Source organism: Artibeus jamaicensis, unplaced genomic scaffold (assembly GCF_021234435.1).
Source record: "Artibeus jamaicensis isolate MK-2021 breed Jamaican fruit bat unplaced genomic scaffold, CSHL_Jam_final scaffold_461, whole genome shotgun sequence".
Taxonomy (NCBI): Eukaryota; Metazoa; Chordata; class Mammalia; order Chiroptera; family Phyllostomidae; genus Artibeus; species Artibeus jamaicensis.
Window position 1 is genome coordinate 8,541,897 of NW_026522045.1, and position 23,636 is coordinate 8,565,532.

Genomic DNA, 23,636 nt, shown 5'->3' on the forward strand with positions numbered 1-23,636 from the left:
ACTCATTCTGAGCTGAGCTTATTGTTGTTTCTCAACTTCTTATAAGCATGGGGTTAGGCTGTTTATTTGAAATGTTTCTATCTTTTTCAGGTAGGCCTGTATCACTGTGAATTTACCTCTCAGGACTGACTTTGCTGTGTCCTGTAGGGGACAACTTTGCCCTCAAGTTCCCCCGTCCACCTCAGATGAAAGTAAACACTACCAAGACATGATCTGCTTGGGGAGGAGAGGTGGCCAGTTTCTCAGAGGAAAAAGGCCTGGAGCGGTAGCCAGTTTCTTAGCAGAAAAAGACCTTGAGCCCCTTCATCCAGGGGCTTTTATTGGGTTGTAATACACAAGAATATAGGGTGGCAAGGATCAAACAGTAGATAATGTTTCAAAGAAATCCGAGGGCTTAGTCTGAGTCAAAGTCTGTCAGGAAGGAGGTTTTGCAGAAACTTTAGGGTTTCCTGCTTGGACCCTTAACATATGAATGAAAGCACTCTTAGCAAATCAGGTTTCACAGGATTTTTTAGGAATTCTTTCTTATGTCAGATTTCCCTGAATCCAGTCCAGCAAGGCAAGGAGCTGTACCTGCTCCCTGATGCATGTAATGACCAGCAGGGCCCTCGGAGTTATGGATGATTGAGACAAATTCACACAGACTATTGAATCCTGTGGAGAAAAGGGGCAGGATACTCTCTCTAGGGGAGAATGCCATGTACCCTTTGCCTAGACAGGCTTTTATTGCTTTTTTGTGCAGCAATTCAGGTACAATTTATTAATCATGGATAGGCAGTAAACAGTAGATAGTATACAAAGAACCATTAGGGCTTCTCCTAAATCAGGTTCTATCAACTAAAAGGCTATAAAACTGTGGGAAAATAAAAACATTTGACTGAAAGCATTCTTAGCAAAGCAGATTTGTTAAGAATTCTTTCTCTTGCCAGACTACCTGGGACTCTGTGCTAACTAGTAAAAGGTTGCACCATCTTCCATGTCACAGGTTTCAGGCTTAAGTGGATTAGAGCCAGGAAGCGCTTCTCCCAGAGGACATGGGGACTCAAGTTATGCCACACAGTTGGAGGCAAGGGTCTATTGCTCGCTCTGTGTTGGAGCTCCCTGAGTTCTTCCATGATGGCCTCCTAAGTGACCGAGTTTGGCCTAGGTTGCCCCTCGCTGTGAGAAGTCTTACCCGTCTCTGACTTCCAACCATGCTTTGGGGGCAGGGAGAGGAAACTGAGGCAGTATTCGCTACCAGAGAAAAGCCTTTGTCTCCTGTGGCTCGCATTCCGGAGGTCACTCACTCATTCTTAGCCTTGGGGGGTTTACAATTCCTAAAACCAGGCAGAGCAGTCTCCAACAATGTACCATAAGTTTGGGATTTTTGTGAGTTCATTTTGGTTTGTTTTCAGAAACTGTTTAATTTCTTCCCTAATCTCATTATTGACCCATTCATTGTTTAATAGTGTGCTATTCAATCTCCATGAGTTTCAATGTTTTGGGTATTTTCCCTGGAGGTGGGTTTCTAGTTTCAGTTACTTGTGGTCACAGAAAATGCATGATATGATTTCAATTTTTTTGAATTTTTTAAGGCTTGTTTTGTGTTCTATCATGTGGTCTATCTTTGAAAACATTCCATGTGCATTTGCAAAGAATGTGTATTTTGATTCTTTGGGATGAAAGCCTCTCTCTATATATTTGCCAGTTAAGTTCATTTTATCCAGGGTATTGTCAAATGCCACAATATCTTTGTTGATATTTTATTTGGAAGATCTGTCCATTTTTGACAGTGGGGTATTAAAATTTCCTGCTATAATTGTGTTTGTATCAATATTTTTTGGAGTCCTTCAGGATTTTGTTTATGTATTTGGATGCTCCTATATTAGGCGCATATATATTTACAACGTTGATGTGTTCTTGATGAATTTTTCCCTTGACTATTATGAGGTGACCTTCTGGGTCTCTTTTTCTGGTTCTTTGTTTGAAGTCTATTTTGTTAGATATGAGTATTGCTATGCTGGCTTTTTTTTCTGTGTCCATTTACTTGGAATATTTGTTTGTAGCCTTTCACTTTCAGTCTGTGTAGGTCTTTTGTCCTGAGATGTGTCTCGTAGGCAGCATATGTGTGGGTCATGCTTCCTTATCCATTCCACTATTCTGTGTCTTTTTATTGGGGCATTTAATCCATTTACATTTAAGGTTATTATTGATAGGTCCTTGATCATTGCCATTTTCATACCTGTGTTCCTCTCTCTTTCACTGTTTTTCTTCCATTCTTAAAATAAACCATTTAGCATCTCTTACAGACCTGGTTTCAAGGAGATATATACTTTGAGGCATGTTTTGTCCATGAAGCTTCTTATTTGGCCTTCTATCTTGATTGAGAGTCTTGCCATATATAGTAGTCTTGGTTGCAGACCTCTAGTAGTTTTACTTATTTGGAATATTTCTTCTCATTGCCTTCTGGCTGAGAGCGTTTCCATTGACAAGTCAGCTGCTACCCTTATCAGGGCTCACTTGTATGTTACTTCCTGTTTTTCTTTTGCTGCCTTTAAGATTCCCTGTTTATCTTGAAATTTTGCCATTTTAATTATGATGTGTCTTGAAGTGGGCCTCTTTGGGTTCCTCTTAATTAGGACCCTCTATGTTTTCTGGATTGGTGTGACTTTTCTTCTCATCAAATTAGGGAAGTTTTCCATCATTACTTTTTCAAACAGGCTTTCTCTCAGCTGCTCTTCTTCTTCTGGTGCCACTGTTATACAGATATTATTGCATTTCATGTTGTCCTTCAGTTCCCTTAAATTCTGTTCATTTCTGGAGTCTCTTTTTCTTTTCTTGCTCTTTCTGGGTGTTTTTTCTACCTTTCCTTGATGTTGCTGATCCAGTCCTCTGCTTCATCTAGCCTGCTTTTGATTCCTTCTACTGTGTTCTTCAGTTAAGATACTGTATTTTTCATTTCCTCTTGGCCCTTGTTGATAGCTTCTATTTCCTTTTTCATGTTGACATAATTTGCAGTGAGATCATTGTAGTTTCCCTCTAGTTTTTGGTAATTCTCTGTGAGCTCATTGAGTTTCCTTATAACCATTGCTTCAAACTCAATATCTAATAATTGACTTGCCTCTATTTCATTTAGCATTCTTTCTGAGGCTTCCCCCTTTCCTTTCATTTGGGGATTGTTTCTTTATCTTTCCATTGTTTGTGAAACTCTTCTTGTTAGCCTCTGCTTCTTAAATTGATCTGTTCTGACTCCCTGGGTTTGTGGTACAAACTTCTATGGTATAATACCTGTGAGATTCAGTGATACCATCTCATTAATCTCCTGAGCTCACTGGTCTTGGGCTGCCATTATGTTGGCTCTCTATATGTCTTTGGTTTTTAATGTTGTTGGGTCCTTATTTGGTGGGTCCTTCCCTCCAGCTGAGGGTCATTCTGTCTGCCACCTCTTTTGTTGTGTTGTGCAGGTGTGGGCAGGTTGTGTTGAAGCTGGTTCTTCCATGTGCACAAGGTTTTGAGAATTCTCTCTTGCTCTTGTTCAGTTGTTTGTTCTGAGTAATTTCTCCATCATTTTGTTGTATTTCCAGATATGTTCTGGGTTGAGTTACTGTGGCTTTCACTCCCTCTTTCACCTTCTTCTTTTGTTATCTGTTGGTGGTTCCTGTGTTGTTGGGTTTCCTCTTCCAGTGGGTATCCTGGAGTTTATACCTTCTCCTAACTCTTTTTTGTGATCAGTTGGAGGCGGAGGGCAAAATGGTTTAAGACAGCAGGAGTGTATTCTATGATATTTAAAGTACCAACCCATAGAGAACAGATAGGAGATTCATTACATATGTATGGTTTTAACCATGACATTTCACCTAACTAGGCACTTTTTATAGAGGGTGGAAAGAAGATAAGATTGTTGTGGGGGGGGAGGATTTTGAGTTGGATGTAGAAAGCAGTGAGCTTGTGGGAGGTCAGATTATGAGATAAAGTGAGCATAAAGGATAGAAAATATGTGTAGTGTGTGAGAGAATAGAGTTAACCAGAATAGTAATAAAGTTCAGGAAACCATGAAGTGAGCTGGAATCTGGGAAGGGTGTTGTGTAGTATTTATAATTTTATGGTACAGAAATTATTTACAATAATTATGGAGCAACAATCACATGACAGAATCTATATGATCTGGATAATAAGAATGGGAAGTATAGGGCCTAGAGTAGTGTGCTAATGAAACATAAGTAAAGTGAAAGATGGTAAATTAAAAATACACTATGAAAGAGAATAAGGGAAACAAATCAAACAATGCAATTTAACTAGCAAAGCAAAGAAGACTAAACAGGAAAAGAGAAATACAAAAATACTAATAAAAGGAAAGATGTAAGACTGATAAAAATAATAATGCAAATATACAATAACTTGCAAGTTCTCTAGAATAGCAAAGTAAAATTATTGTCACTGTCTCAGCTCTTGAGATGGCTCCTCTTTGGGTCCAACTCTGGTCCTTTTACAGTTCCAGGGTGTTTTTTTTTTTTTTTTTTTGTCTCACCTGTGGGAATTTGTTTTAAAAAAAGGAAGGAAGAAGAGATAAAAAGGGAAAGAAAGGAAGAAGGAATAAAAAAGAAAAAAGGAGAAAGAGGAAGAAGGAGTTAAAGGTGAAAAAAATTATTACTTAAAAAAAATGCCTCCTGGTGGCTTCAAACTGGCCAAGCCAGTTTTGTTGGTCTTCCTGGCTGCAGCAGGCTTAGGGGGAATTGGTTTTGCTTTTCTCTCTTCTTGAGCGGCACTTGTCCAGCCTCCAGCCCAGTTCCCCAGTTCCCCACTGGGCCCCCAGTCCCCCTCCACACTCAGCCTAGGCCTTCAGTCCACCAGTTGTGCTGTCCCTGAGGTACACCAATTAGGGGCAATGCACACACCCCCTTCTTACTCTTTGTTGTCCTAAATGCTAGGTACTCTCAGTGCCCCCTCAGGCCAGTTCAGTCCTGCCACTGAGTCAAGTCTCTCTAGGGATTGCTGACTCCCTGAGTCCTGAAGTTTTCCTCTGCAGGGGGAATCTCCACCTTTCTCCCAGAGAGCCAGTTGGCCCTGCAGGGCAGGGGTACCACCGTGATTGCTGTTGAGGATGCAGGTGCACTCCTCCTCTGCTGCTTCACTGGAGGTGAAGTGGTTGGGTGCGCAGTGTGTCTTCACAGTGGAGTCAGGTGTGCTTTGTCCTAGGCCTGCAGGTGTGGCAGTATGAGCAGCCTCCCTTTCCGCAGGTTCCAGTGCTCACTATCCCTGGTGCTGTGGGTGTATGCACTTGGCTGGGCAACCTCAGGTCATGCAGGTTCAGGCACGCACTTTCCCTGGGTCCATGGGAGTGTGTGCTGGGCTTTCCCAGCCACCTTGGGAGAGCTGCGTGGCTGAGTGGGGAAGTGGCCAGAGTGACTACTGTAGAAGAATTCCCCAAACAGCCACCAGGTGTCTCTTTTTTCACTTTTTTTTTTTTTTAAAATTCCTCCTTCTCAAGCCTGCTGCTCCACACAGAGGCCTGGCCTCTCACACAGCCCAACTCTCCAACCAGACTAGGGACTATCTGGGTCAGGGCCCTTCACGGCCCAACTCTCAACTTTCCCCAGTGGGTGACCACAGTATCCATGGGTGCTCACAGCCCCCCTGTGTTTGCCACTTCATCTTATTCCCCTCTCTGTGACTTCAAGCAATCATGTCTCTCCCAGTGCTGCTCAAACCCTGTTTGGCAGGAAAGACAGCCATTCACCCTGCTCTCTCCCAAGAACCCTGAATCAGACCCAGCAGGCGCCAGGCCTGGGGTTGCAGCCACCTTGGTCCTTGCACTGGTCCCAGGGAACTTATTGTCCTGAAGCACTCACCTTACCATCTGATTTTTCAACATCTTCTACAATTTTTGGTCTCCAATCTTCATATATGCTGGGGTACTGTTGGCTATTCCCTCTGTTCCTCAGAAGATTGGCTAGGTGTTTCATCTGTGTGCAGGGGGAAGTGAACTCCACTCCCACCTATTTTGCTGCCATCTTCCCCATCCCGATCCATTTACTTTTAGTCTGTTTGTATATTTTGTTTTGAGGTGGGTCTCTTGGAGACAGTATACACACACACACACACGCACACATCTTGTTCTCTTATGCATTCAGGTACACTATGCCTTTTGATTGGAGCATTTAAGCCATTTACATTTAAAGTGATTATTGAAGGGATTTGGAAGATGGTGGCCAAGTAGGTGGTAGCTGAGCCCACTTGGTTGTGTCTCCAGCACAGATTTTCTGCTGATCTGCTGACAAGTGACCTGAATAATAAATAGAGTCTCAGCCTATATGGATTTTTCAAGCCAAAGAATACAGAAGATGCTTTGCACCATCCAGTCAGAGATTTTATAAGTTGAGTGGGAAATGCCCTGTACAAGAGACCTGTCACAGAAGAGAGAACAGAAAGAAAACACAACTTAGTGGCTCTCTTCTCTCCCAGTATAGGGCCCTGGTCCCACACAGGGAAAGCACCAACCCTAATTGGGAGAGACTTGGAAGGATATACAAAATCTGAAAAACTTAGGTTACATACACACAGCACAGCAAGCAGTGTGTCCATAGTTGCAACTCCACCTGGGAGAATTCCAGGGAGAAACTCTATATTCTACAACTGCTGGAGGCATTGGGAGGCTGTGGTCTAACCTGACCAAGAAAGACTTTGTCTTTTTGGGGGAGGTGGACCACATGAAGAACCAGCTCAAAGCTTGGTGCTGTAGTATGGAGGCCTCATACAGAATCTCTTAAAAGAAGAGCTGAGGCGAGACTTGGCAGGTACCCTGTGCTCACACACATACACAGCAACTCTGCCAACAAGGCAACGAGAGTGAAAACACAGTTTAGTACCATTGAGTCCAACTGCACAGGAAGAGTAGAAAATGTCACACTGAAGGGATGGTGGGACCCAGATCAACACTGCTGGTGAGCAGAGAGCTGTGCAGAGTGGAGAGTTCAAGCCTTGTGTCTCCTGTGAGAGCAACAGGTTGGGGACTAGATGGCCAGGAGCTGAATGCCTGAGATTTGATGTAGCCAGGCAATTCCCCTCACAGACAGGCATGGTCAATCCCCACCTGCAGAACTGTAGGTTCTGCAAATCAGTGAGGCCAGGTGCAGAAGCTCCCTGCCCAGTGCATATCCACAGGGGAAAGGAGAAGCTCTGAAAGGGCCCCTTCTGAACTTCTATCAGACACTATTAGCTAGGCTGGTTCTTGGGCCTTGGTCCACTGAAACCAGTGCAGCAGAGAGATTAGAAACAACTGCAACAAGGGGTCTTCAGGGCCCCACTCAGCCTCGGCTCTTATACAGGGCTGCCATAACCACCCAACAAGAAAGAACTGCCCATTTTATACCGATTGGCCCCTCACAGGAAATAGAGAGCTAATTCACCAGAAGCTACATTATTGAAAATAATCTGGGACAGACCAAAAACTGTTGTAGGGGTGGAGAAACACTCCCACCATCTTCCCTGAAGACTGGACACTGCCCTCCAAGGGTGATCCAGGGTTTCTACCCTCCAGATAGCACCAGAGGCCCCCTCTGGTGGCAGGTGGAGGTGTGCTGGCATTGCTAATGGAAAACCCATAGGGCAGAAAAAGGGAACAGTGAAGCCTGAGGGGGATAGCCATTGACTGTGGATCACTTGTAGTTTTGAAAATGCTGCCTAGGGCTAGACTAGGACACCATCTGACATTACCAGGGACAAATCAAGAAAGAGAAGATAGTGGCAAATTCTACACTATGCTGAGATAAATTTAACCATGGTCTTCTTCACTATTTGCATTATTTTTTCTCCTGCATAGCTTTTTAATTTTTTTTGTTTTTGTTCAAGTTTGTTCCTATTATTTAACTACTTGTTGTTTTAAATATATTTTATTGATTATGCCATTACAGTTGTCCTATTCCTACTTCAATCCCCTCCACCCTGCACACACCCTCTCACTCACATTTCTCCCTTCAGTTCATGTCCATGTGTCATAAGTTCTCTAGCTTCTACATTTCCCACACTACTCTTGCCCTCCCCCTGTCTATTTTATCCCTACTGTCTATGCTTATTTTCTGTACCTTCTCCCCACCTCTCCTCCTCCCACTCCCTATTGCTGACCCTCCATGTGATCTCCAATTCTGTGGCTCCATTCATGTTTCAGGTGTCCACTTAGTTTGCTTTTTTGTTTTAGGCATGTTTATTAATAACTGTGAGTTTGCTGTCTTTTCACTGTTCATATTTTTTATCTTCTTTTTCTTGGATAAGTCCCTTTAACACTTCATATAATAAGAGCTTGGTTGATGATGAACTCCTTGAACCTGACCTTATCTGAGAAGTGCTTTATCTACCCTTCTATTCTAAATGAAAGCTTTGCTAAATACAGCAATCTTGGGTGAATGTCCTTGGATTTCATGACTTGGAATACTTCTTTTTAAAAATATATATTTTATTGATTGTGCCATTACAGTTGTCCTATTTCCCCCTTCATTCCCCTCCACATTGCACACCTCTTTCCCCACCATTCCCCCCCTTTAGTTTATGTCCACGTATCTCAAGCTCTTTAGCTTCTATATTTCCCACACTATTCTTGCCCTCCCCCCTGTCTATTTTCTACCTACTATCTATGCTACTTAGTCTCTGCATCTTCTCTCCCCTTCTACTCCTCCCACTCCCCTGTTTCTAACCCTCCATGTGATCTTCATTTCTATGGTTTCGCTCCTGATCTAGCTGTCCTCGTAGTTTGCTTTTGTTTTAGCTGTGGTTGTTAATAACTGTGAGTTTGCTGTCCTTTCACTGTTGATATTTTTTCTTCTTTTTCTTAGATAAGTCCCTGTAACATTTCATATAATAAGGGCTTGGTGATGATGAACTCCTTGAACTTGACCTTATCTGAGAGGCACTTTATCTGTCCTTCCATTCTAAATGAAAGCTTTGCTGGATAGAGGAATCTTGGATGTAAGTTCTTGACTTTCATGAGTTGAAATATTTCTTTCCAGCCTCTTCTTCCCTGCAAGGTCTCTTTTGAGAAATCAGCTGACAGTCTGATGGGAACTCCTTTGTAGGTAACTGTCTCCTTACCTCTTGCTGCTTCTAGGATTCTCTCCTTCATTTTTATCTTGGGTAATTTAATTATGATGTGCCTTGGTGTGTTCCTTCTTGGGCCCAACTTCTTTGGGACACTCTGCACTTCCTGGTCTTCCTGGAAGTCTATTTCCTTTGCCAGATTTAGGAAGTTCTCCTTTATTATTTGTTTAAAGAAGTTTTCCACTTGTTGCTCTTCCTCTTCCCCTTCTGGTACCCCTATAATTCAGATGTTGGAATGTTTAAAGATGCCCTGGAGGTTCCTAAGCCTCTCCTAATTTTTTAAAATTCTTGTTTCTTCATCCTTTTCTGTTTGATATTTTCTTTCTTTCTTCTGGTCCACTCGATTGATTTGAGTTCCAGTTTTGTTTCCATCACTATTGGTTTCCTGTGCATTTTCCTTCATTTCACCTAGTGTAGCATTTATTTTTTCATATAATTTGGGACCAAAATCAACCAGTTTTGAGCATACTGATCAGCTGTGTTTTGAACTGTGAATCTGATAGGTTGGCTATCTTTTGGTTGCTTAGAAATATTGGCTCTGGGGCTTTGATTTTTTTCTCTGTTTCAGCAGTAAGTTTTTGGTCTGGTCATGCCTGTTATGTATGATGGGCAGAGCCTTAGGTGTTCACCAGGGTGGGGTAACTCAGTCAACCCACATGGCTGGGCTGTGATGCTGTATGTGGGGTTGTGGTTAGAGAGGGAACAATGGTGCTTGCTCCACTGTCTCTTGGATTTCAGTCCCCTCTGCTGCTTCCCAGAAGCAAATTGGGCCTTTCCGGTGCTGGTTCCCAGGTGGGTGGGCTTGTGTATGTTCTAGGACCCTCTGGGTCTCTCCAAGGAATTCTCCTGTGAGGCTGGAAGTCTCTCCTGGCACCTCAACCCCTCAAGTTCTTTCAGTCAGTGCTTTTAGGCTTTACTTTCTATCACTGGAGCCCTGGGTTGCACAGTTTGTCCCACTGCCCATTTTTTGCCTAGTTTATCTGTGCACCAATGTTTGTCCACAGTCAACCAACCTCCTTACCCTCCTCAATGGGTCTGCTCATTTCCTGCCTGCACTTAGGGTCTGCTAGCCCCACATCTCCTGCATGTCTGGGTCTGCCAACCATGGCTTTTTCCTGTCATGACCCCTCTCTGCCAGCCACCAACATCACCCCTTTTACTGGTCTGGCTGAATGGTTCATTGTCGGACTTCCATACAGTTCAATTTTCTGTCTGTTCTGGTTGTGTTTTTGTTTCTAAATCTTTGTCATCCTTAATTTTGGTTGTGCGAGGAGGCACAGTATTTCCACCTATGCCTCCATCTTGGCCAGAAATCTATTTGTTTTATTTTAGTTTACTTCAAATCTCACTTTACTCCTCCCTTCTGTTACTTTATCCTGCCTTCCTCCTTCCTCTTCTTATTTTTGTTTTAAATTTTATGTTTCCCTTTCTATTTCACACTCTCACTATTTCTCCTCCCTTCTACCCCTCAAAACCATTTTTCTTGCCATTAGTCACCTCATATTATTTTTCCTTTTCTTGTAATATCCTTATTCTCTATTTACCTTTATTAATATTTGGTGGTTTGTTATTGATATAGTGGTTGTTTCTGTATTTCTTCAATTATATTCCTAGATGCTCACTATTTTTGTATTTCAGCTATCAAATTTTACTGTTCCCCTTTCCTATTCTAGTTTACCTTCATATTGCTCTTTCTTTTTTGTTGTTTTAAATTTAATTTTTCCCCTCTCAGCCTGGTTTTATTCCTCACTGATATTATTTTTTCTCCCTCTATCCTCTCAAAATTCCCTCCCCTTTCTTTAGACAGCTCATAATCTTTTTTCTTTCTTTTTTTCTTCTTAATCTCTTTCCACCTATATTAATCTTTGCTCATTTGTCATTGATATTCCTGTGGTAGATGTTTTTCTTCAATTTTGTTCCTATTTTTCACTATATTTTATATTTCTCATTTTTAAAACCTCATGTCAAACTTTTCCTTTTTCTTACGCACTTTATTTTCTTCTCTCCCATTTTTTGTTTACAATGTCCACTTTCTTTTCTTTCTTCACTTTGTTTCTATTTCCTATTCTTATTATTTCTCTTCCTTATATCATCTCAAAATCATTTTTCTTTCTGTTAGTCATCTCATATTTCCCTTTCTTTTCTTATAATACTCATAATTGCTTTCCAACCTTAATGTATGTGCTCTTTTTTTGTTGATAATGTGGTTGTGGGTGGGGTTATTCTTTTGGGTGTGGGTTTTGTTTCCTGGGTGGGTTTTTTTGTTGTTGTTCTGAAAGCACATGTACAACAGCATACAAGTTGTGGTGGATGGTGTAACTCTCAGTCAGTCAGCCAGAATGAAGAACCCACAAAAGAATGACCCAACAACAACCAAAACCCAATTATAATAAAAGAGCTCGCATAAGTGGCATAAAAGGCATGTATAGAGCTCCCAACTTGGGAGATCAAAAAGAATGCACCACTGAGTCCTACAGGTCTCTTCCCACAGAAGGCTACCTTCTGAAGACATGAAGTCAAAGCACATCAATCTAAAACAGAAACAAACAAAAAAGTAACCTAAAATAGAGAAACAAAGAAACAACCCCCAAGCAAAAGGAAAGAATCTCCAGAAGGCGTGATAAATAAAATTGTAGCAAGCAATCTATCAGACATAAAGTTCAAATTAATGGCTATAAGCATGTTTAAGGAGCTCAGTGACAACTACAAGGAACTCTATGAAAGCTACAAGGAACTTACTGAGAACTAAGTCAATATGAAAAAAGACATATAAACTAGAAAAAATAGCCAGAAGGAAATGAGGAATACAATACCAGAAATTAATAATACACTAGGTTCTAGTGACTAGAAGGAAATAAAAGCAGGCTGGATGAAGCAAAGAATCATACCAGCAAATTGGAGGACCAGGTAGAAAGAAAATCCAGACACAGCAACAAAACAAAAAATATTCAAAAAGAACAAAGATAATTTCAGGGAGCTACAGGAGAACAAGAAAAGTTATTCATGTCATAGGGATACTAGAAGGAGAAGAAAAGGATCAAAGGCTAGAAAACCTGTTTATAAAAGTAATGACAAGGACTTCTGGTCATGATGTCAGCATAGGAATCCATGGCTTGCCTCTTTGCTCAATGACATCAAAATTAAAACTAAAATACAATCTGACAGTAACCAGAAGGGAGGTAGGAGGGGATAATGGTGGGAAAAATTTTCAGGAATAATTATAAAGGACACATGGACAAAACCAGGGCAAGTGGAAACAAAGGAGGGAGGTTGGTTTGGCTGGGTTCGGTGGAGTTGGGAGGGTAAATGCAGATAACTGTAATTGAACAACAATAAAATAATTTTAAAAACCCTAAAATACAGAAAAAAAAATCACTTGGAACTGTAACTAATCAAGTTTAATGGAAGTCTGAAAAGTACAGAATCAAAGAAACCACATCCATCTAGATTGGTAGGAGGGTCACAGATGCAGAATGGGCTAGTCCCACATTCATTTGTGGGTAAAAACTTGGGAGAAATATCTTGGCCTCCCATTCCAGGGCTCCAGTGCCAAGAACATAAGTCCTAAAAACTCTGGCTGCAAAAACCAACAGAGATTTACCCAGTGGAAGAAACTTGTGGAGCCCCAAGCAGTTCTTCTTAAAGAACCCAAACATAGTCATCGGCCCTGTCCCTACCCAGCCGGACACAGATTGAAAAACACCAGGAGAGATCTGTTTGCTTGGAGAGTCAGAGAGAGAAGTGGGCATTAGGAAGCAAGCCAGAGAGCTCTGATCACCCGTGGAATCAGTCTGTGGTTGCCGACTTGGGAGAATTGAGAGTTGCCCATGCGTTTTACCATAGCACTGGGAAAGGTTTGTGCCCAAGCCTGCGTGACCAGGGAAGCCTGACCAGAGACCAGGGAAGCCTGGCCGGGAGCGTGCACCCACATCCAAGGCCAGGATTATAAATCCTGGGGAAAATCTGCTCTCAGTGGGCTGCTTAGGAGAGGCACCAGTCTGGATCTTGGAAGGGCACTGGTGAGACTGACTGACTACACCGAGAAGGGAGGAAGGCCACGCTAATTGCCCCTCACACTGCTGCATGTAGCGTGACCAGAAGAAATACTTTGACCAGCTGGAAGCCAAGAGGTGGTGGGTTTTTTTTGTTTTTTTTGTTTTGCTTTTTGCTTTTAAAAAATCTTTTATTTCTTTAACTTTATTATTGCTGTATCATTCAATACTTTTACCCTCTCTCTTCTTCTTTCTTGTTTTATTCCTTCTTCCTTTCTTTCCAAACCTACTACTTTTTCCTCCCATCTGCTGCCTTTTTTCTTATTTTTTGCCCTCCTCCCCCCCAAATGAGACAAAAGACTTGGTATGGTAAAAAGACCAGAGTAGGACTAAAAGAGGGGGCAACCCAACAGTAGAGACAGGACTTCCACCAAGATGGAGGTGTAGGTGGACCCACCTTGCTTCCGTGCACACCAAATCTAAGAACACCTATTTTTAACAATGATTAACACAACAAGACGACACAGAAAATCGACAATAGGGAGTCCAAAAAAAAGGACGAAATGCTCGGCTAAACGGATAAGCCAGCAGCGAAGCCGGTTGACCAAAAAGATCCCTAACCTAGTGGCGTGCAAGCAGCCAAAGGCGCGGATCACGGGCTAGCTACGCGTGCACACAGGGAAGAGGTGCGGCTGGCTGTTTGTGATAGGTCGTGCATTTGCGTGCAGATAAACCAGTGAAGAGGCAAGCATTGAGACTGTACGGTGCGGAGCAGCAGGCTACCACAATTCTGCTTGGATAAACAGGCTGGGGCGAGTGGTGGGACGCGAGGGACTGGGCTAGCGGAGAGGACCGACATTGCTCCCTCTCTGACCCCACCCCCACACACAGCGTCACAAACCAGCGACCTGGGTGGCCCCGCCCTGGTAAACAACTAAGGCTTTGCCCCTCTTACTTACTTACCAGCGCAAACAGACCAAAAATGGCTCAAGAACAACCCAGAGCCCCAGAGCCGATAATTCTAAGCGATGAGGAAATAGCCGAACTTTCAGATGCACAGTTCAAAACACTGGTTATCAGGATCCTCACAGAACTGGTTGATTTTAGTCACAAATTAGAGAAACATATGAAAGCTAAACTAATTGAAATGAATGGTAATGCAAAGGATACCAATAGTAATGGAAAGGAGTCTGGGACTCAAATCAAAGGAGTGGACCAGAAGAAAGCAAATATTGGCCAAACAGAAAAGAATGAAGAAACAAGAATTCAAAAAATGAGGAGAGGCTTAGGAACCTCCAGGACATCTTTAAACATTCCAACATTCGAATTATAGGGGTACCAGAAGGGGAAGAGTCACGAGTGGAAACCTTATTTGAACAAATAATGAAGGAGAACTTCCCCATTCTGGCAGAGGAAATAGACTTCCAGGAAATCCAGGAAGCTCAGAGAGTCCCAAAGAAGTTGGACCCAAGAAGAAACACACCAAGGCACATCATAATTCCATTAGCCAAGATTAAAATGAAGGAGAGAATTCTAGAAGCAGCAAGAGATAAGGGGACAGTCACCTACAAAGGAGTTCCCATCAGACTGTCAGCGGATTTCTCAAAAGAGACCTTACAGGCAAGAAGGGGCTGGAAAGAAGTATTCCAAGTCATGAAAACCAAAGACCTACAACCAAGATTGCTGTATCCAGCAAAGTTTTCATTTAGAATGGAAGGACAGATAAAGTGCTTCTCAGATAAGACCAAATTCAAGGAGTTCTTCATCACCAAGCCCTTATTATATGAAATGTTAAAGGGACTTACCTAAGAAAAAGAAGATAAAAAAGTTGAACAGTGAAAGGACAGCAAACTCACAGTTATCAACAACCACACCTAAAACAAAAGCAAATTAAGAGGACAGCTGGATCAGGAGTGAATCATAGAAATGAAGATCACGTGGAGGATTAGCAACAGGGGATTGGGAGAAGGAGAAGGGGGGAGAAGGTACAGAAAATAAGTAGCATAGACAGTAGATAGAAAATAGATAGGGGGAGGGTAAGAATAGTAGGGGAAATACAGAATCTAAAGAATTTGAGACACGTGTTCATGAACTAAAGGGGGAAATGGTGGGGGAGGGGCATGCAGGATGGAGAGGGGAATAGAAGAAATGTAATGGCATAGTCAATAAAAAAGTTAAAATTAAAAAAAAACAGTAGAGACAAAGACAAATTTCACTTTGTTATAAAAGAAAAACTACAAATTCCTGCATATTTGTATTTTTTTCATTATTTTGTCATTATTCTTACATCTTTTATTTTACTAGTATCTCTGTATTCCCTCTCTTTCTGTATAGTCTTCTTGACATTGGCTGGATATATTGTATCACTTGACAGGTTTCCCCTGTCCCCTCAATTATAGCGTATTGCTAATTTACTGTCCTTTACTTCCCCTTGCCCAGTTAGCACACTATTGAAGGTCCAATACTTTCCAATCTTAGTATATCATAGATTCTGTTATATGATTGTTCCTCTAATATTATTATAAATAATAGTTGTTACATACTATTGTAAATACTACACAACCCCCCCCCAGATCTTAACCCACTTCATTTTCACCTGAACAATAATACTGTAGTGCTTAACTCTATTCTCTCACAGACTACACATATTTACTATGCTTTATTCTCACCTTACCTCAAAATCTGACTCCCTCAACCTCCCTTCTTTCTACATTCAAATCACAAAACTTCCCTCCCCAACAAGATTCTTATCTTCCTTCCATCCCTTCTAAAATGTGGCTAGTTGTATTGAAGATTATGGTTATCACTGCACATAAGCAGGGGATCACCTATCACATCTCTACCAGATGCTACTGTAAATATTACAGAATACTCTCCTGCTGTCATAAACCATTTTACCTTCCCCTCCAACTGATCACACACAAAAAAAAGTGTAGTTGGAAGTGGTGAAAACCAGGATACCCACTCAAAGAGAAAACCCCAAAGAAAGGAACCACCAACAGATAACAACAGAAGAAGGTGAAGGAGGGAGTAGAAACCACACAAACTCAACCCAAGACCTATCTGGAAAAACAACTAAACAGTGGAGAAAGTACCCAGGGCAAACAAGTGAACAAGAGCAAAAGAGAATCCTCAAAACCATATACGTGCAGAAGAACTAGCTTCAGTACAACCTGCCATCACCAGCACAGCAAATTAAAATGGGTAGGGGACAGAGGGACCATCATTTCACCAGCTGCTGGGAAGGACCCACAAAAAAAAACACCCAGAAACAACAAAAACCCAAAGACAAACTCAGAGCCAATGTAAAGGACAACCCAAGACTAGCAAGCTGGGGACATCAAGAAGACTACACCACTGAATCTCACAGGTATTATAACACGGAAGTTCACATCATATGCTATAAATCCAGGAAGGCAGAACAAATCAATTTAAGAAGCTGAAGCTAACAAGAAGAGTCTCACAAACAATGGGAAGACAAAGAAACCACCCCCCAAAGAAAGGAAAGGAAGAAGCCTCAAAAACAATGCTAGATGGAATAGAGGCAAGTCAGCTATCAGATATTGCATTCAAAGAACTAGTTATCAGGAAGTTCAAAGAGCTCACAATGAGCTACCAGAAACTACAGGGGAACTACAATGAATTCACTGTGAACTATAACAACATGAAAAAGGAAATAGAACCTATCAGCAAGGGACAAGAGGAAATGAAGAATACAATTTCAGAGCTGAAGAACACAGTGGGAGAAATCAAAAGCAGGATCGATGAGGTAGAACTTTGGATCAGCAAGTTGGAGGACAAAGTAGAAAAAACTCCCAGAAACAGCAAGAAAAGGAAAAGAGTCTCAGAAAGAATGAAGAGGGACTAAGAGAAATGCAAGACAATATGAAACGTAATAATATCCAAATAATAGGGATACCAGAAAAAGAAGAACAAGGGATAGAAAACCTATTTGAAAGAGTAATGATGGAAAATGTCCCTAATTTGATGAGAGAAAAAGTCACACAAATCCAGGAAACACAGAGTCACAATCAAGAGGAACCCAAAAAGGCACACTTCAAGACAAATCATCAGAAAATGGCAAATTTTCAAGACAAAGAGGGAATCTTAAAGGCAAGGATGGGAGAAAAATGGAAGTAACATACACGGGAGCCCCAATATGGTTAGTTGCTGACTTCTCAATGAAAACACTGCAAGCAAGAAGAGAATGGCAAGAAATATTCCAAGTAATGAGAACCACAGGCCTTCAACCAAGGTTACTTTATCCAGCAAGGCTCTCAATCAAGACAGAAGGCCAAATAAAAAGCTTCCAAGAAAAAAGAAGTCTAAAAGAATACACCTCCACCAAAACAGCTCTACAAGAAATACTAAAAGGACTGCTTTAAGGTAAAGAAGGAAAAGAGAGAGACAATGAGAAGAACAGGTATAAAAATGACAATGAATAAGTACCTATCAATAATAACATTAAATGTAAATGGATTAAATGCTCCAATCAAAAGACATAGAATAGCTGAATGGATAAGAAGGCATGACCCACACATATGTTGCCTACAAGAGACCCACCTCAGGACAAAAGACCATCACAGACTAAAAGTGAAGTGCTGGAAATAAATTTTCCAAGCAAACAGCCAGAAAAAAAAAAGCCAGGATATCAGACAATACCCATATCAGACAAAATAGACTTCAAAAAAAGGGCCATAAAGAGAGATCCAGAAGGTCACTTCATAATGCTCAAGGGAAGAATCCACCGAGAATAAATAAACATTGCAAATATATATGCACCCAACATTGGAACACACAAATATATAAAGAAAATCATAGAGGACTTCAAGAAAATATTGACACAAACACAACTATAGTTGGGGATTTTAACACCCAACTGTCAAAAATGGACAGATCTTCCAAACAAAATGTCAACAAAGCTATTGTGGCATTGAACAATGTCCTAGATGAAATGGACTTAACTGATGTATATAGAACCCTTCATCCCCAAAAAGCTAAATGCACATTCTTTTCAAATGTGCATGGAATATTTTCAAAGATAGACCACATGATAGGACACAAAATGAGCCTCAACAAATTCAAGAAAATTGAAATCATACCAAGCATTTTCTATGACCACAAGGGACTGATATTGGAACCCAACCCCAAGAGAAAAGACCTAAAACATTCAAAATCATGGAGATTGAATAGCATGCTATTAAACAACAAATGGATCAAGAATGAAATTATGGAAGAAATCAAAAAGTTTCTGGAAACAATTGAAAATGAACTCATGACAACCCAAAACTTATGGGACACAGCGAAGGCAGTCCTGAGAGAGAAGTTCATAGCAATACAGGCCTACCTAAAAAAAATAGGAACATTTCAAAAAAACAACCTAACCCTACCCCTACAAAAACTTGAGGAACAACAACAAAGACAGCCCAGAGCAGGTAGAAGGAAGGAAATAATCAAGATCAGAGCAGAATTAAATGACATAGAAACTAAAAGTACAATTCTAAAAATCAATGGATCCAAGAGCTAATTTTTTGAAAAGATAAACCAAATAGACAAGCCTTTAAGCAGGCTCATCAAGAAAAAAAGCAAGAGTACCAAAATAAACACTATCATAAATGAAAGAGTATAGACTCCAGCAGAAACCACTAGAATGCAAAGGACTGTGAGAAATTACCACAAAGAACTATACACTGAGAAATTTGAAAACCTAGGTGCAATGGACAAATTTCTGGAAAAATATAGTCTCCCAAAAGTCAATGAAGAAGAAGAAGAAGCAGAAAGCCTGAAGAGACCAATAACAGCTGACAAAATTGAAGTAAACTCCTGCCATACAAAACCTCCGGACTGGACGGTTTCACAGAGGAATTTTGCAAAGCATTTAGGGAAGAGCTAACCCGTACACTTCACAGACTATTCCAAAAAAAATCTAAGAAGATAGAAGATTCCCAAACTCTTTTTATAAAGCCAGCATCATCCTAATCCCAAAACCAGGTAAAGACACAACAAAGAAAGAAAACTTCAGGCCAATATCGCTAATGAACATAGAGGCTAAAATCCTCAACAAAATATTGGGAAACCATGCCCAGCAATACATTAACAAGATCATACACAATGACCAAGTGGGATTCAGCCCAGGGATGCAAGGATGATACAATATTTGAAAATCAATAAATGTAATACATCACATAAACAAAAGCAAGGACGACAATCACATGATCTTATCAAAAGATGCAGAAAAAGCATTTGATAAGGTACAGCACACATTTATGAAAAAAAAAACACTCAGCAAAGTGGGAGTAGAGGGAGCATACCTCAACATAATGAAGGCCATATATGAGAGACCTACAGCTAACAGCATAGTCAATGGGCAAAACCTTAGAGCTTTCCCACTAAAATCATGAACAAGACAAGGAAGTCTGCTTTCACTTTTATATTCAACATAGTATTGGAAGTCCTAATCACAGCAATTAGAGAACAAAAGGAAACAAAAGTATCCAAATTGGAAAAGAGGAAACAAAACTGTCATGGTTTGCAGATGATATGGTAGTGTACATAGAAAACTCTATAGATAACACCAAAGAACTGCTTGACCTAATAAATAAATTCAGCAAAACAGGGGCATACAAAGTCAATATTCAGAAATCAAAGGCATTTTTTGTACATCAACAATAAAATATCAGAAAGAGAAATCAGGAAATACATCCTTTATGATATAGCAACAAGAAAAATAAAATACCTAAAAATAAACCTAACCAAGGATGTAAAAGACTTTTACACAGAACACCTTAGTGAAATTGAACACTGAAGAAAGAAATCAAGGAAGACACAAATAAATGGAAATATATACCATGATCATAGATCAAAGGAATTAATATCATCAAAATGTCCATACTACCCAAAACAACTTATAGATTCAATGCAACACCTATTAAGGTACCAATGGCATATTTCAGAGATATAGAAAAAACACTTCAAAAATTTATATAGAACTATTAAAGACCTATATAGCTGCAGCAATTTTGAGAAAGAATAGCAAAGTAGGAGGAATCACAATACCTGATACCAAACTGTATTACGAGGCCACTGTAATCAAAATAGCCTGGTACTGGCTTATGAACAGACATATAGACTATTGAAACAGAATAGAGAGCCCAGAAATAAACCCAAGTCTCTATGGTCAATTAATATTTGACAAAGGGGCAACAACATAAAATGGAACAAAAATAGCCTCTTCAACAAATGGTGTTGGGAGAACTGGACAGCTACATGCAAAAAAATGAAACTCAAGCACCAAATGACAACATACACAAAAATAGATTCAAAGTTAACAAAAGATTTAAATATAAGTTGTGACATCATAAACATCCTAGAAGACAACATAGGCAGGAAAATATCAGATATTCCAAGCAGCATATTGGATATTCTATGATATATCCCCTAGAGCAAGGGACATAAAGGATAGAATAAACAAATGGGACCTAATCAAGATAAAAAGCTTCTTTATGGCTAAAGAAAACAGTATTAAAATAAAAAGAGAACCAACCATATGGGAAAACATATTTCCCAATGATACCTTGGACAAGGGCTTGATCTCAAAAATATATAAAGAACTCGCATGACTCCACTCTCAGATGACAAGCAACCCAATTAAAAAATGGATAAAGGACTTAAACAAACACTTCTCCAAGGAGGACATACAGAGGGTCTATGGACATATTAAAAGAGGCTCAGTATCATCATCCATTAGAGAGATGCAAATTAAAACTACAATGATATACTTCTTCATACAGTTGAAAATGGCCATCATAAACAAAGCAACAAAGAACAAGTAAGTGTTGGAGAGGTCGTGGAGAAAAGGGAACGTTAGTGCACTGTTGCTACAATTGCAGACTGGTGCAACCACTATCGAAAACAGTGTGGAATTTCCTCAGAAAACTAAAAATGAAACTGCTTTTTGACCGAACAATTTCACTGCTAAGATTATATCCTAATAACCATGAAACACCAACACAAAACAACCAATGCACCCCAATGTTCACAGCAGCACAATTTACAATAGCCAAGTGCTGGAAGCAACCTAGGTGCTCATCAGTAAATGAATGGATCAAAAAACTATGGTACATTTACACAATGGAATTCTGTGCAGCAGAAAGAAAGAAGGAGCTCCTACCCTTTGCAAAAGCATGGATGAAACTGGAGAGCATTATGCTAAGTGAAATAAGCCAGGTGTTGAAAGACAAATACCATATGATCTCACCTTTAACTGGAACCTAATCAACAAAACAAACAAGCAAGCAAAATATAACCAAAAACATTGAAATTGAAAACAGGCTGATAGTGACCAAAAGGGAGAGAGGAGAGGATAATGGGGGGGGGGGAAGGGTGAAGGGTTTACAGGAACAATTATAAAGGACACATGGACAATAACAAGGGGTGTGTAAACAGGGGAAAGAGGTGGGAAAATGCAGAAAACTTTACTTGAACAACAATAAAAAATTTTATTTCATGTCATACTTCACAGAGATCTTCATGTTACAACTATTGCTTTATAAATATTTACAAAACCTTTAGACTTTCCCATTTTAGATGGCTATTGTTTACCCAGCTGTTCAGTCCCAGGGACTATGGGGTACAGGGTTGTGATGAAGATGGGTTCTTCATCTTTAGGAAGACTGCAGCTTTGTACTCAAAGCAAGGTCTCTTCACATGTGGTGAGAAACTCAGGCAGACTGGCATAGTCCAGTGGAGTGGATGAGAGATGTTAACAGTGTCTGTTTCAGATGTGGACACACCCCTGCTGAAGGGAGACTTTCAGAAACAAAGGCTTCTGGCTCTCCAGAAAACCCTGGATGTCATCAGAGCTGAAAGAGCAACTCTGAGGGGGATATGGACTACCATCTTTCCAGGTGGTCAGCTCTGCTCTGCATTGCCCTCTTCAAATGTAGAGGTGCAGGCCACATGGTACCATCTCCCAATCTCAATTAGTTTCCTAAGGGAGAGAGCTGACTGAACTTTGTTAATAATAAATTATCTAGAACAAGAAGAAAAAAGAATAGCCATGCAAATGTAAATAACCATACAGGAAATGGAGTAACCAAAGAATTTATATGCATGACCCATGGACATAAGCAATGGTGTGTGGATTGCCTGAAGAAGTGGGGGGTGCTTTGTGGAGGGGGGTAATGGAGGAAAATCAGGATAACTACAATAGCAAAATAAATTAAATATTTTAAAATATAAAAGCAAATAAAAATGAGTAGAGCTTAAGAAACATTTGGGATACGAATATAACAGCATACACATCATGGGAATAGCAGAAAGAGAAGAGAGGAAGCAAGGGATTGAGAACATATTTGAGGAAATAATGCTGAAAACTTCCCTAATATGGTCAAGGAAAATGACACTCAAGTCCAGAAAGTGCAGGGAGTCCCAAACAAATTCAAGCAAAAGAGGCCTACACCAAGACACATCACAATTAAAACTGACAAGGTTTAAATACAAGGAGAGAATCCTAAAAGACATAAGAGAAAAGCAGAAAGTTACACACAAAGGAGTACCAATTACACTAGTGTCTGATTTCTCAAAATAAACATTTCAGGTAAGAAGGCAGTGGCACAAAAACACTCAAGGGAATGAAAAGCAAGGACCTGCACCCCAAGCTACTTTACCCAGAAAGGCTATAATTTAAGTACAAAGGAAAAATAGAGAACTTCCCAGATAAGAAAAAGGTAAAGGAATTTGTTAACACTAAGCCAGTACTGCAACAAATAATAAGGGGCTTGCTTTAAGATGAAGAAGAATACCTGATTTCCAGTCAAGATGGAGGCATACATAGCATACTTTGCCTCCCCACACAACCAAAAGAAGGATAACAACAAATGTAAAAACACAAGATAACTAGAACTGCCAGAAATCAAACTGAAGCCTCAAAACCTCTGCCTATAAAAACCTCAGGGGTTTGTGATGGTGAGAAAAGCTCCTAGCAACAAAGGAGAGTTTGTGAGAGAGACCTACGTGGTCTTAGAATGTACACAAACCCATGCACCCAGGTATCAACACCAGAAAGGCCCAACTTCCATGTGGGTAGTGGGGGAAGTTACTAAAAACCTGCTGAGAGCAGAGCAAGTGATATTGTTCCATCTCAAACCTCCCCCCCCCACATACAGTGCCACAAAGCATCAATGCAAGTTGCCCTGTTCCAGTGAATACCTAAGGCTTGATCACTTACAATAAAACAGGCATGCCAAGACAAAAAATATGCCCAAATGAAAGAACAGATTAAAGCTCCAAAAATAGAACTAAGCAATGAAGAGATAGCCAACCTATCAGAAGCAACTTTCTTTGTACTGGTAATCAGGATGCTCACAGAAATGGTTCAGTGCAAAATGATGCAAAATGGTGTAAAATTAGAGAAAGAAGTAAAGGCTGTGAAAAGTTAAATTTAAAAAAATGTACAGCCCTGGATGGTGTGGCTCAGTGGATTGAGTGCTGGACTGTGAGCCAAGAGGTCACTGGTTCAATTCCCAGTCTGGGCACATGCCTGGGTTGTGGGCCAGGTCCCCAGTGGGTGGCATGTGG